General features: G+C 46.4%; 1 long non-coding RNA gene across 2 annotated transcripts; it reads right to left on the reverse strand.

Moving 5' to 3' along the window:
- Window positions 1-759: 759 nt before the first annotated feature.
- On the reverse strand, window positions 760-2069 carry LOC125756890 (uncharacterized). Of its 2 annotated transcripts, XR_007414845.1 has the most exons (5): window positions 1911-2069; window positions 1587-1803; window positions 1468-1522; window positions 1315-1371; window positions 760-1160 (listed from the first exon to the last, which is right to left on the reverse strand). It is a non-coding gene; the product is annotated as an uncharacterized LOC125756890 (long non-coding RNA). The 2 variants fall into 2 exon arrangements; XR_007414846.1 differs by lacking the exon at window positions 1468-1522 and having other exon boundaries at window positions 1315-1418; window positions 1911-2068.
- Between the last annotated feature and the right edge of the window lie 11342 nt (window positions 2070-13411).

Here is a 13411-nt window from a genome sequence, read left to right on the forward strand (position 1 = left end):
TCTCATGAACGACCGCAGGTGGGCACGGCGCTTGTTCCGCTACACACACTTGAACGAAACGAGGACTGATGGGCTGCGCGGTTGCACACCCTCCGCCGAAAGTTCGGGTTCTTCGCGAAGCCCGTGACGGCAACCAGGGAGTGCTAATGGGCTCGGGCCGTTCAAGAACAAGTACGGGAAGAAGAAAACGAAAAGTGGCGGAAGGCGATGTGTTCCAAGACAACATTGACGGAGTACCGCAAGCACAAAAGTGTTATAGAAAAGGAACGCATCTACGACACAAATGGGGGTAGCGGCCTTTTGTTTGAAGCGCGGGCTGGGGCACTGCGAACACTTGTGTACCGCCGTCGACCGTCGATTCGACGACCCAAGCAACATTTTATCCTTGGCAAAATGTCGGCCTGACGTCGCTGGCCAACTGCACTGTCGTTGGCCCAACCTTGGCACCCGATGTAGGGCCGGTCTCGGGGATTGACATTGGCCTCATGTGGGCCTGCGTCGGCACCCAATGTAGGCCCGTCCACCGTGGCCGACGAGGCCGAGTGCATGCCGCTCGCGGGTTGACTAATGCCCGACCTTACATAAGCGTCGATTTACCGACGGCCGTGGGTCGGTTGCGGACGTTTCTCGCTAGTATTGCTCTGCTTTTTTTTTTCTTATTTTTTGTGCGTGTTCTAACAAAACGCATCAATTGATTTTCTGGTGTGTTGATGCGTGTCGTATTTAATGTGAACGGGCAGTTTATAGAGGCGTTTAACTCTATCTGAATTAATTACGGGCAGAGTGCACATGTAAGACGGAATTAAACGCCTCTAAGGGTCTGCACTTGTTAACGTGTTAATACGTAACACGCAATAAAAGAAAGACGTGAATATAAGTTTTCTCTCTTTAGATCTTTATTTTGCAATTGTATAGATGCACTAATTTTCCATGCAACATTGTTCGCACGGAGCGTTTGCATCAGCCCTTGTGCAACGCAACCGTACAGTCCATGTGATCACGGCATGATAACGCTGACATATATAAATATAAAGACGGACGGCATTCCTGTTGGATCGGCTCCCTTCTTTCGGCCACTTCTCGTGCTCTTGGCCCTGTGCGCAGATGCGACGTTTTACCGTCGAGATGTTAGACTTGCATTTTTCTTCTGTCGGGAAAAACTGAAAGAAACAACAATGAATAATACTGTGAGAAAGGTAGACTATTTACTTGACCAGTTGCAGTTGCACAGACATGTCGCGTCTAGAAACTCTATTCACACAACTAAACAAAATAATTTTGTCGCTGCACAAATAAGAAAAACACTGCACTTACAATAAATGCGAGTGTGCTGAAATTCCGAGAAGTGCTTCAAGCTCCACAGCGCACAGACTAGATAATATGTGGAGAGAGGATGGATTTCGTTGTTGGCTATGTCACTGGAAAACAAATGGTACAATAAATAGAATAATGAGAACACAATCTTACCTTCAAAGCAGCCGCGGGCCAGTCACATATTGTGCAGTGGGCATTTACAGCACACCTGCGACCAAATTCAATGGGAAAAGCGATTGCGTGAGACTTTCGTAACCAAGCATGCATCTTACCAGAGTTCTTTTCAGTTGGCGAGAGCAGCGCAGCACGCTATTCACACTACAGTCCTTTTGCAGGGTTCCCTAGAGAAAACGGCAAGATATGTCACGGTCTTACAATAAGATGCCACAAATAAAAAACAAGAAAATCTGACATATTTGCCCGTCAACGAAGTCTTGGGTCCACGGACAAATATAACCGCCGTTCGCCTGAACATTTCTGATCTGCCAGCTAGAAGAGACGACCAGATTGACGCATCAATTGTGCAAATAAAATTTGATTTTGTCGCTAGACAAAACTCACCATGCGATACAGCGAGGAAATAAAATGCCACTTACGAGTTCGCTTCAAATCCTCGGCAATGGGAGAAGGCCGCCTCCAGGATCAAGGCAAACGAAATGCCTCTGAGTGCTTGCCCGTCTCTGTGCAGTGTTTCAGCACCTCCTCGCTCGAAAGAGCTACAATTTGGCGGGAACTGACGCATGGAGCTTGCTCCCCCCCCCCCTCCCCCCCCCCAGCGCTGTGACAAAGAAAAAAAAGAAAACGCGAGAGGTGCGGGGTCCGGCGCCCCGCTATGGTAGCCCCGCTGCACGCCCCGCCTCCCTCTTAACACGACGGAGACCGGCACATACCGTTCCTCCTTTCAGGCCTTGTCATTCTTTCTGGGAGAGAGATCTCACCACTTTTTTTTTTTTTTCGGAGGAACGCACGTGTTGCTTATATCAGCTCTTTCGGGTGAGAAAAAAAAGGAGCGGGAAATTTCAACTGAAGCACATGCCTGAACATTTTAGGGCAGCGCTAATGCGTGCAAGAAGCGGATCGAATTTGAATTGAACCGTTTTCGCTGTTAACACAAAATATCGTTGGTACTCTAACATTAAAACAAATTAACATGAAAACCATAAACTGAGCATCAAGTAGTAAGGGTGTCCGCAGAACTTTTTCCAGGGGGGGTGCATCAGCAGAGGGTGGGGGAGGAGGAGGGGGCATACAGCATAGGTAGCTTTTGTTTCATTGCCGTGACATGACCGGCAAGATTAGTCCATAGTAGTACGTAACGTGCAAAGTTGGCTGGTAATCCTGAATGATGTTTCACGCGGATATGCGGGACTGGAGTGTGCTAATCAAGCTGTGTAGCTTACTGCTACTGCACAGAAAATTATTATCCAAAATTCCAAGGGGGGCAGCTGCCCCCCCTTGCACCCCCCTCCGGACGCCCATTAGAAATTTTAAAACTCTTCAGTGTGTGCGGAGTATCGAATTCTGGCTCTGCAAGCGACGTATAGCTTATGACCGTAGAAATTATCGTATTTTTACGCTAATTTCGTGTTTATTTGGGCATAGATGATATTTTGAAATATTCGTATTAACGCATATGGGCTATTCCCGAAGACCGAATCAAGTATGACGATATTCGATTCGATATTCCAAATGTTCAATCTTCGCACACTTCTATATGTAACCATTATATCTGATGTCCTCCCTTTGTCATGCGGCTCGATCAGATCAATCATATATTTATATTCACGACAGTGCTAAAGCGTGAGCACCGTGCTAGCGTTCCAGAAGTGCCGAACTGTTCCACTTGAGCTCATAGACAAGGCGGAGGCGGGGATGATAATTTTCGGTGGACAGTTCAAAATCGTAGATATTTTAATAGAGCCTAGCGCGCTATAGTATCACGATCAAAATTAAATTTCTGCTCGGCACTCGCATTTGTTCCCATTTATTGCTGTTGTTCAACTCAAGTGCTTTGCATCTAATGCATGCAAAGGCGGTACGTTTTCTTGAGCTTCAAGCAGAAACCGTAAACGCTCAGTACACTTGAAAAGCACTCATGTCGTACCACTGTACATTGAGCATATAAGTGCTTCATCATAAGAGGTAGGGCTTGATCGGTACTCATGACAATGCGGCGGAGGATTCTCGGCGGCCCGATCGCTAAAGGTTGCGAAGTTTCTTGCGAAACAGGCGAAAAACTTCGACATTTAAATTCCGCCCCTAACCAACTCCCTAATTGTACCTTTTCCTAGTCAAATACTTAACGTGCACATCAGAAATATTCGGCTGGATTCGGGAATGCTGAGGCACAGCAAACATAACTTTAGTGCTGGGGTTATTGATTGGAGCAGGACTGCAAATGCGACATCATTCTTAGACAGATGGACATTTAATAAGCTGCAAGAACGCCAGATTTTAAGATCACTTGGCAATTCAGCTTTTCATATAATCAGTTAGAGCTTTCGCGCCCCTGAAACACGCAGCTGAAGTTTTCCAGCAAGGTTGTATAGTCCGCGAGATGTCTATTTCGCACGTTTCGTGTGACGAAATTAATATTTTGGAGGGCTCGCTATAAAGCAGCCAAAACCTTTCCGATGGGAGAAAGATTGAATTAATTCATTTTCAATAACCTTTATTAACTAATAGATGGTGTAATATACGTGGTCGGTTACAATCAACGTGCCATTTGCGAACTATTTCAGTCAATTCTATACCGCAGCCCAATGGACCATTGTAAAGCCACATTAAAGATAAATTCGTGTGATTGCACTTTCTTATCCGTTATGTACTTCCTGGTGGCAAATACATTGATCTCCAGAGTGTTCAAATCTTGTGATTTCTCAAGGTTATAAAAATATTTTAACAATATGTCTCCAAACGAATAATTCTTCACAACGCCGACGAATTCCAACTTCCCTATTGAGTCAACGCATGCGCTCATCATTATGGCCATCGCATGTCTAGTCAGCATCCGAATAATAGCTTAACTTCAGTCAGTTCAGAGCAAAACTCGATGTTATTCCTTAGCCGGAAGTTTCCCTTATACGACGGTCATTGCTGTTTTCCTTGTTTGACCAAAGGACGTCATCGCGTTTGTAGCTGCACTACATGACTTATTCCTCAACATACTGCCCGAACGCGCTCGCGCTTGTTAGCTCGAAACCTAAATGTTGAATTTCAAAGTAAAATTGACCGGTGTTCAACTTGTCACTCGATCAGCGACGAATACTTTTCACCACGTCGCGTTATTTTGCTCTGCTTTCGATAACAACGGCGTTAGATTGATGAGCTCTGCTGACAAATCCTCATCACTCTATACAGCCGGTGTAAGGCTGGACAAATATATAAATCAATCTAACGGTGTCGAGCAGTGCACCTGGTCCCATGTGGTGCGTCGGCAAGGGACTTGATAATTAAGCTCTCATATGTGTAGAAACGTACTGTACGCTCACGTTGCGCAGACAGTCAGCCACACACATCGTCAACGGCACGTGAAGCGTCTACTATTAGCAATGTAATTTTATTACTTTTTTTTCGTTTTTCATGCGAGGCACCGTCGACGGCAGATTACCGCGAGGCACTAGCTATACATTTGTCTAATGCGTCTTGAAATATAAAGCTACAGCGTCCATAGAATCATAGAAATATAAAGCTACAGCGTCCAGTTTTAAGCACGTGTTGCTCCTATGGATAATTATTATTCTGTGAAATAACGGAACTAGCGAACATTTTATTAACATTGATCCAACAGAACAGCAGTGTGCGTTGCGCGTTACCCGCCGCAAATGCTCCATTATATGCGATTCTTTTATACGTATGAGTAAGAAGATTAGACAAATCAGCGGAATGTTTCTCATGCATTTCCATGCATCATATTCGCTCGCTTATCTTTTTGTTTAGTATTTTCAAGACGTATAAAACGACCACAATGCGACTTCTGACTGGCATTGTTTCGTATCTTGAGGCAGTGATATCCTAATTGTGCAGTATTTTAACTTCTTTATAATGTAGGTTACGGTGTACCTGCTTTGTCTTTTATTAAAAACAAGGGTTCATTTTTATTTGAAATGCTGTGCTAAAAAGATGAATGTCACAAACATATACAAGGCGACCTCTGACAAAGTGATGGGATAACAGAAACTTTTCAAATAGGCATATCGGGGAATATACCCATCGTAACTGTATAGTTCCCTGGTTTCAGCCAGAGCTTATTATCTGTGGGAGGTAAAGGTGTAACTACATTGCACAATAAAAAAAAAGATAAATTCGCTTTAACTTAATTGAAAATTTGTTGCTACCTAGACGTACACGCGTAAATTTTGACAAACGCAAGTCTTTAGCGGTGCTGTTCCGGACGTGTCCCATTTTCTTCTCTTGGCGGCAAAAAGCACTGCTGGGCACTGACGGCGGGCCTGCAGATGTGCGGCTTCTTCGAAAGAGGAGGCGGCTCCACGCTGAGAAAGAAAACCGCAGAACAGCGGAAAAAAAGAAGTTTCCCTCTCCCCACCGGGACCTGCCGGGGCGCAGGCCGCCGTAGCGCATGTTTTTTTGCTTCTTTTTTTAAATGTGCTTTTCACTCCACGCTCCATACTGTAGAGCAGCGCGGTCCCTTCTGACCCTCTTCTTTCCCGCACTTTTCCGCCTCCTGCGTTTTATTTTTCACAGCACGAGTCTTCAGTGGATTGCCATTGCTATGTGTTCGTTCTAACAAACTTGAAAGAATATTTCTTGTTCGTGTATTGGTACTAAAATCTTACATTGCGGCCACGCCTTTTGATGAGTTTTTTTCACATAGCATATATGGTATTTCCGCTTGCCTGACTTATCCGTCAGCGAAAGATAAGAACTTTTACTCATTACATTGCGCAAATTACATAATAAAGGACTAGCTGTTAGAACTAAACACTGCGTCTCTCTATCCACAGACTGTTTGGGTGTGCAGCGCTGCTCGGGCAGCACGCAAAAATTTTCATGCTTCATGTTGTCTGTATACAGACGATGCTTCTTTTAGATTATACAGAATGGTTTTTAATGGCCGTTTTAGTTCAGAAATGACATAAATGTATTATGTGAGCTCGGTTTAATGCAAGCGGGTGAAATTACTTGCATGAAAAAGCAAAATAAATAATCGCCTATCTAAATAAAGTTCATTAATGACCTTAAAATTACACTGACTTACCTACTGCAACTGACTAACTGTAGCCACTGAGTTTGCAATAATTGGAATGAAATCTTACGATTTAATATTTATGCCATCAAAATTTAGGCAGAAGTTCACTGTTGCTTCAGTCACGTTTATTTTTGTAAGAATCAGTTTTAAGCATCGAACAACGACAAAAGCCTAGTTTAACGCCCATGTATATAAATACTGTCGCACACTTGGCGAATGATGGTCTCGAAAAAATCTTTAAAAGTAGATATGCACGCCTGGAGAAACCATGCACGAATGTAATGGCTCGCTATTATTTTTGTTTAGTCAATAATGTATTTGGATTGTTCGCACAGATAATCTCTACCACTTGGTGTAATCAGCTCAAGGACCACAAGTATGTTGTGTGTCACAGGTGATTTTTGTAATGTTTAAAAAATCACACTGTAGGAGTTGTTTACACTTCCTGCAGTGTATTTTATGCTACCCTAAAATAATACACGCTGTTCGAATCCTCTGCCGGCAACCAAGGCCGGCACGACGTGTTGCCGACTTGTCGCCCCGACAAGCGTTTGGCGCGCTCGGCGTTCACTCGGCCACCAACGGTGGTGCGAATCGTGCAGCCGACCAAGTGCCGACAAGCGTTTGGCGCGCTCGGCGTTCACTCGGCCACCGACGGTGGCGCGAATCGTGCAGCCGATCTAGTGCCGACGTAGCTGGCAGCGCACCTCCGGCCGACCCTTTTCGGATGTCTGGTGGCCAGTGAAGTCGGCTGCCGGCTATTTGCCAGTGATCAGCCAAACGTCGGCCCGACGTTTGGCTGATCACTGCCCGATATAAAGGGAATAGCCCCGAGTCATCATCATCATCATCATCAACTAGGCGTATACAGTTTCGGTAGGGTGGCTAGTTTCGGAGTGCCCCTCTTGGCAAGGTTGATGGCCGCTGTTGCGCAAGAAACCGTAGCTTCGGCGGCCGGGCAGTAAAGGCAGGCAACGTTGGGCACGGCAACTGCTACGTCAGAAGGCCCGCTCAGGCGCGTGATTTGAAGTGCGCTAACGCCGCGCGGACCACTAACACGTGAATTCCTTTCAAAATAAGCATTTTCTTGGCACGAAACAAGCACTACGAGGTTTCTGCAACGCTATTGCAACAATCAACGTCGACTTATTATCTGCCTTTAGTGTCCCTTAATATCCCCATGATGTGAGAGTGTCAGGACTTCGATAAAACAGTTGACACCAACATAGCATAAACACCTCATTTCACAAATTTTATATTATTTGGGAGGTGCAGGCATGGTCACCATGTGTTGTTTCATACAAGCTACGCTGATTTCCCAGGCTGCAACTGCCACCTAGAATGCGAGTGAAGCAGAACTAAAAAATTACACCATCTTCCGCTAAAGGGGACCATGAGGCGATGCGCAGCCGGAGCATTTGCACGATCGCGTTCCCTTGGCGTTCGCTGGGCATGCTACCGACCTCGCGTCGTGGAACGCGAAGAGGAACCCTACGCGCGTCGTGTCTTCCCTCTAGCCTGGCCGTTAATTCTTGCAGGGCGTGCGGGGAACGCGCTCGACAGGTGCGCGAGAGAAAGGCAGCGTAGGAGAGGAGAGAGAGCGGGAGGGGACGCGCATGCGCTGGCCCTCATCGCGGCGCTGCGCAGGAGAGAATTTCGGCATGTCGAGCCCGCATTTCAGAGGAGCCAACCGAGGCAAGCGCTGGTCTGAACGCGCGCAGCGCTCTACCACTTGAAGGAGAGGAGACTAGAGGAGGAGAATAGCGTATGCGCCGCGAGAGCAGAAGCGAGAACGCAGGAGAAGCACAAGCAGGTGCTGGTAGAGAAGTGGAGAGAGTAACGCGCAGCTGATGGAGAGAGGGAAGGAGAAGAGTTGCGCAAGCTTAGTGTGAGTGCGGACTACCACGCCGCGCGACATACCCCCGAGCAAGAGATACTTCGCATCTAAAACAATAGTGAACAGCTGTTGGCAGTGACGATAATTTAACGGGGAAAAATATAGGTATAGTATAGGATAAGGTCAGGTATAAACGTTTCAAAGGGGGCTCTTGAATCCATTCGATATGGTACATACACAACAAAAAATCACCGCCATATCCACAAAGTGAATGATGTTAGAGGAGCTTGCTCGGAGATGATCGGGTAACCCGCGAATCCTGCGTACACATTCCTCTACCATCATATATAGACGTGACAACGTTGAAGCTGTGGCCGAACGTGTCGAGGAAGTCGCGCTTGAAGCGCGCGTCGGCGCCGCCAACCTCAGCGACCAAACTATTGGCGCTTGGCCGCGGCATCCCGCGCCCGCACTGCTTCGGTGTTCTCTTGCCGTCGCTTCCGTACTGCTTCTGCTTCGCGACCTCACCACAGGGGCCGCTTGACGGCGCGCCCGCTTCTCTTCTGCTTCGCTGGCCCGCACCTCCGGTTTTGCTTGACGGCGAGCCCTCTTCGCTTTTAGATGCGAAGCATCTCTTGCTCAGGGGTATGTCCCGCGGCATTGGCCTGGGCGTCCGCACTCACACTACGCATGCGCAGCTCTCCTCCTTCCCTCTCTCCAACAGCTGCGCGTTACTCTCTCCACTTCTCTCCCAGCACCTGCTTGCGCTTCTCCTGCGTTCTCGCTTCTGCTCTCGCGGCGCATGCGCTACTCTCCTTCAAACGGGTAGCCCGCGTTGTCCAGCGCTTGCTTCGGTTGACTCCTCTGAAATGCGGGCTCGACATGCCGAAATTCTCTCCTGCGCAGCGCCGCGATGAGCGCCAGCGCATGCGCGTCCCCTCCCCCTCTCTCTCCTCTCCTACGCTGCCCCCTCTTGCGCACTTGTCGACCGCGTTCCCTGCTCGCCCTGTGAGAATTAATGGCCAGGCTAGAGGGAAGACACGACGCGCGTAGTGTTCCTCTTCGCGCTCCACGACGCGATGTCGGTAGCATGCCCAACGAACGCCAACGGAGTGCGATCGTGCAAGTGCTCAGGCTTCGCATCGCCTCATGGTCCCCTTTAGCGGGAGATGGTGTAATTTTTTTAGGGGCAAAGCTCCTTATAGCATCACCTGGTCGGTCGTCGCTCCATCCAGCGTTCCCCCACCGTCGCGTCTCCCGTATCATTCAATAGGTGGCGCTGTCCCATAAAGATGCACGCAAATTGCAGTTGGGTGCCGATATACTAGATGGCGCTGTCCCATAGAGATGTGTGCAATATGGCGGTTGGGTGAATGCACACTAGATGGCGTTATAGGTGCCGAAGTAGTAGAGTCACTCGAAAATCAGAGTACCGCAAAGGTAGGCTGCACGCGGGCAACATTGGGTGGCGGCGGCCATGTCCCTTCCAGACCGTCCGGCGCGTTGCTAGCGTGTGTTGAGAAGTGACCGATCTTTTAGCCTCAGTGCCGTGTTACGCTCGGTAGAACGGCATTATGTGTGTGTGTGTTTCTTCAAGAGTATATTAGAAGTGATTTCGAGTCATCGACAGGTATGGATCGACTGCGCGGTTAGCGGTGTAACTAATGAAACGTACGGCGAATGTTGCCATGTGCTCGCGAACTCTCTTCATGGCTTCATCGGTCTCGTTTCGTGTCACACCCGGGCGTGTTCGCTAGGTCCGGATCTAGGTCCGGATTAGCGCAGTGACATCGTGCGAGATGCCATTTACTTCGACATTTGGTGGATCTTGACTGTTTGCGCTAGCTTTGCAGTCGGTGTTCAGGTTCACTGCACTCGAGAACGTTAACGAACATCGAGAACATTCAACATTGCGTCCTTCGACTGATTGCTGACGCATAGCTTGCTTGCGCACCGTGCTTGCTGTTCAACTGGTTGACATGTGTAATATGAGTTGTGTGTGTGCGGTAATTGGAAGTTGTGCGCGACGTCTGGATTCGGAACGCCAGCAGACGAACGCACGGGCGAATCGGCGTGCGGTAGGTAAGGTGCATCTTATCTTACGATACGAAGAAAATAGGCCATCAAAAGTTAGTGACATCACTACTTAATTGTTTCATTTCCTATTTCTTGTCTCCTTAATATTCCCAACGTTGCAATGAATTTGCAAATATTTTGCTGTGTTCTGACAAACAGTTGTTTTTTTTTGGCGTTGCCAGCGCGTAAACAGCTGGGGTTCGGTTTCTGCACTGCTGCACTTTTTTTTTCATAATGCACTCTTATTAAAACTTCCTCGGCACAGTGCTTTATGTTCTTTTGATCAGAAATAGTACATCCCGGAATTTTTAAAGCGCATGCTACTGCAACACAATATGTATGTAGACCTAGGGCTCGCATAAAATCGACTCCCTCAATGCGTGGTATCTGCTTTTTTTTTTTTTTTTTGCTGTGACCATTTCTCACCAACTATACAGTATTTTAAGGGTACGCTCGGTGCAATGCAGCATTAGCAGCATTTTTTTTGTAACAAATGTAAAAATACGCTTGATAACATTGCCTTATACTAAGTTTATCAACAGAGTTCCACGCTTCTGTTTTGTGCAATGCCAAAGATCATGCCACAATTGCCTTCAAAGTATACCAGTAAACAGTTATTATTTTATTAAATCTTCGATTTCGCTCTCGTGCGTGACACGCTTATAACTCGGATAGCATGCGTAATCTGTTCAACAGATCGACATATAAACAGCCGAGCAAATAGAAAGGTATGTCGTTTTCAATATCGCTGACCATAGCGAACCGAAAAGGTGAAGTATCCTGTCGCATAAGATCTTTTCCAGCAAACTTAGTGTAGTTCACTGCAGGAAGGAGTGTTATTCGAGGGGGGCGAATTCGTTCAGGCCAACTATGTAGCCACGTAGAACGGCGCTCTTTGACATTAATTTTTCCCACACGGCAAACGAGATTCCCAGAGTAGCTCATCAGTAACGTTCGATTGATGGTGAGCTACTCTCTTCTGGCATCTGCATGCAGTGGCGTAGCCAGGGGGTGGCACACCGGGCCCGTGCCCCCCCCCCCCCCCCCCCCCACCGAAAAAAATGTCTGCATGTCGCTGTGGTCTGCATGACGCGTTTAAAAAAGCGACGAAGTACTTCTGGGGACAGTGGTACTGCTAAATGTCCGGCCACGCTCTGCATTGAACACGCCTGCACCCAAAGCGCTTGGAAGGGATATGGCGGCGAGAGGTCACGTGATGCGAGTAAGCCAATCGCGTCGGCGGCAGCGCGCGGAAAACAGATGCGATACTCTGAAATTTTTCCAGTGACTCTACGAAGTAGATGGGCAGAGAAGGTTTTCAGGTATTTGTATAGAAAAAAGCGTTGACACGCAGTGGAGAAAAAGAACTAGGAGGCTCACCAGTAAATATACGGCTAGCAGTGCGGGCGATATGGCAACAAGGAGCATTAAGCGGAAGGTTAGAGAGGCGGAGGGGACTTATTGGATGACAACGATGGAAAAGAAGCCGGCTCTGAGTAACTACCGAAAGGGAAAAAAACGAAATAAGGAGGGAAAGGTTTTATGATAATTCAAGGGGAAGCGCTTTACTGTTTGAAGCAAGGTCGGGCTGCCTTAGAACGCGTAGTTATAAAGCGAGATTCAGTAACGAAGAACAATGTACATGCTGCGAGGGAACAAAGGAAACGATGGAACATGTACTGATTGAATGTGGCGATATTTACCCAGGTATACGTGTCGGCACGAGTCTACAGGAAACCTTGGGTTTTAGGGACAGCAATGGAAAGTTGAACACGTCCGCGATAGAAATAAGAGACGGTTAGAGTACTGGCGGCAGAAAAGTAGAGATAAAGTACAAAAAATAAATAATGGGGAAAAATAAGGTCTGGTAGTTCAACCGACTTGGCGGTAATCACATTAACTGACTACATTAAGAGTTCCATAGAGAAAGGACTTATTGTTGGTTCCGTATTCTTAGATTTTTCCAAGGCTTTTGATACAATTAATCACGGTATGTTACTAAAAAAATTAGAAGCCTATGGAATAACAGGGCCAGCGTTAATCCCTCTGAAAAACTACTTGTGTGACAGAAAGCTAACAGTTTATTTATCTGATAAGTTTTCAGACACTAAAACAATTAATCAGGGGGTGCCACAGGGCTTCATCTTGGGACCATTATTATTCATTCTCTACATAAATGATCTTCCCCTGCACGCTTCACCCTCACAGTGCATGTTATATGCTGATGACACTACTGTCTCAGACTCAGATGTATGTTTAACAACGTTAGCTAATAAATTAAACAGTGCATTGGCTAACATTGCCACTTGGTGCCAGAATAATCACTTGATTTTAAATCCAAACAAAACTAAATTCATGGTTTTCCGTTCTCCTCAAAGACGACTAGAATTTTCGCCTCGGGTAACCCTCGAATCCCACTTCATTTCGACTAGCGACTGTGTTTCATTTCTCGGTGTCTATCTCGATGAACAACTAAAATTTCACAATCACATTTCACAAGTTAAGAAAAGAACTTCGGCATAAGAGCATTAATAAAAGCTAGACATTGTCTGTCTACTCCTGCTCTCTTTTCACTTTATCACGCATTCATTCGTAGTCATATCAATTACGGTATCGCTGCCTATGGCAACACATATCAATGTCATTTCTCATCCATTCAACATATACAAAATCAAGCTCTGCGCATTATTTCTAACTTTAGTCGCGATAACATTAGTATCGTACGCATGGAGAATAAAGTGCTCACCACTAATGACTTATTTGCATTTAACTTAATTACGTTGCTTTTCAGGTTAATTAATAAAGATCTCACCCATGAGTTTATTTCCTTAGATTCCTTGAAGAATTATAACCCTACTCGTTTTGCTCAAAAAAATAACTTCTTGCTGCCTAAAGTTTATACTAATTATGGAAAATGACAGTATCGTTCTGTGCTATCAAAGCATGGAATTCTCTTCCTCACCCCATCAAAACAT

This window comes from Rhipicephalus sanguineus, chromosome 1 (assembly GCF_013339695.2).
Source record: "Rhipicephalus sanguineus isolate Rsan-2018 chromosome 1, BIME_Rsan_1.4, whole genome shotgun sequence".
NCBI lineage: Eukaryota > Metazoa > Arthropoda > Arachnida > Ixodida > Ixodidae > Rhipicephalus > Rhipicephalus sanguineus.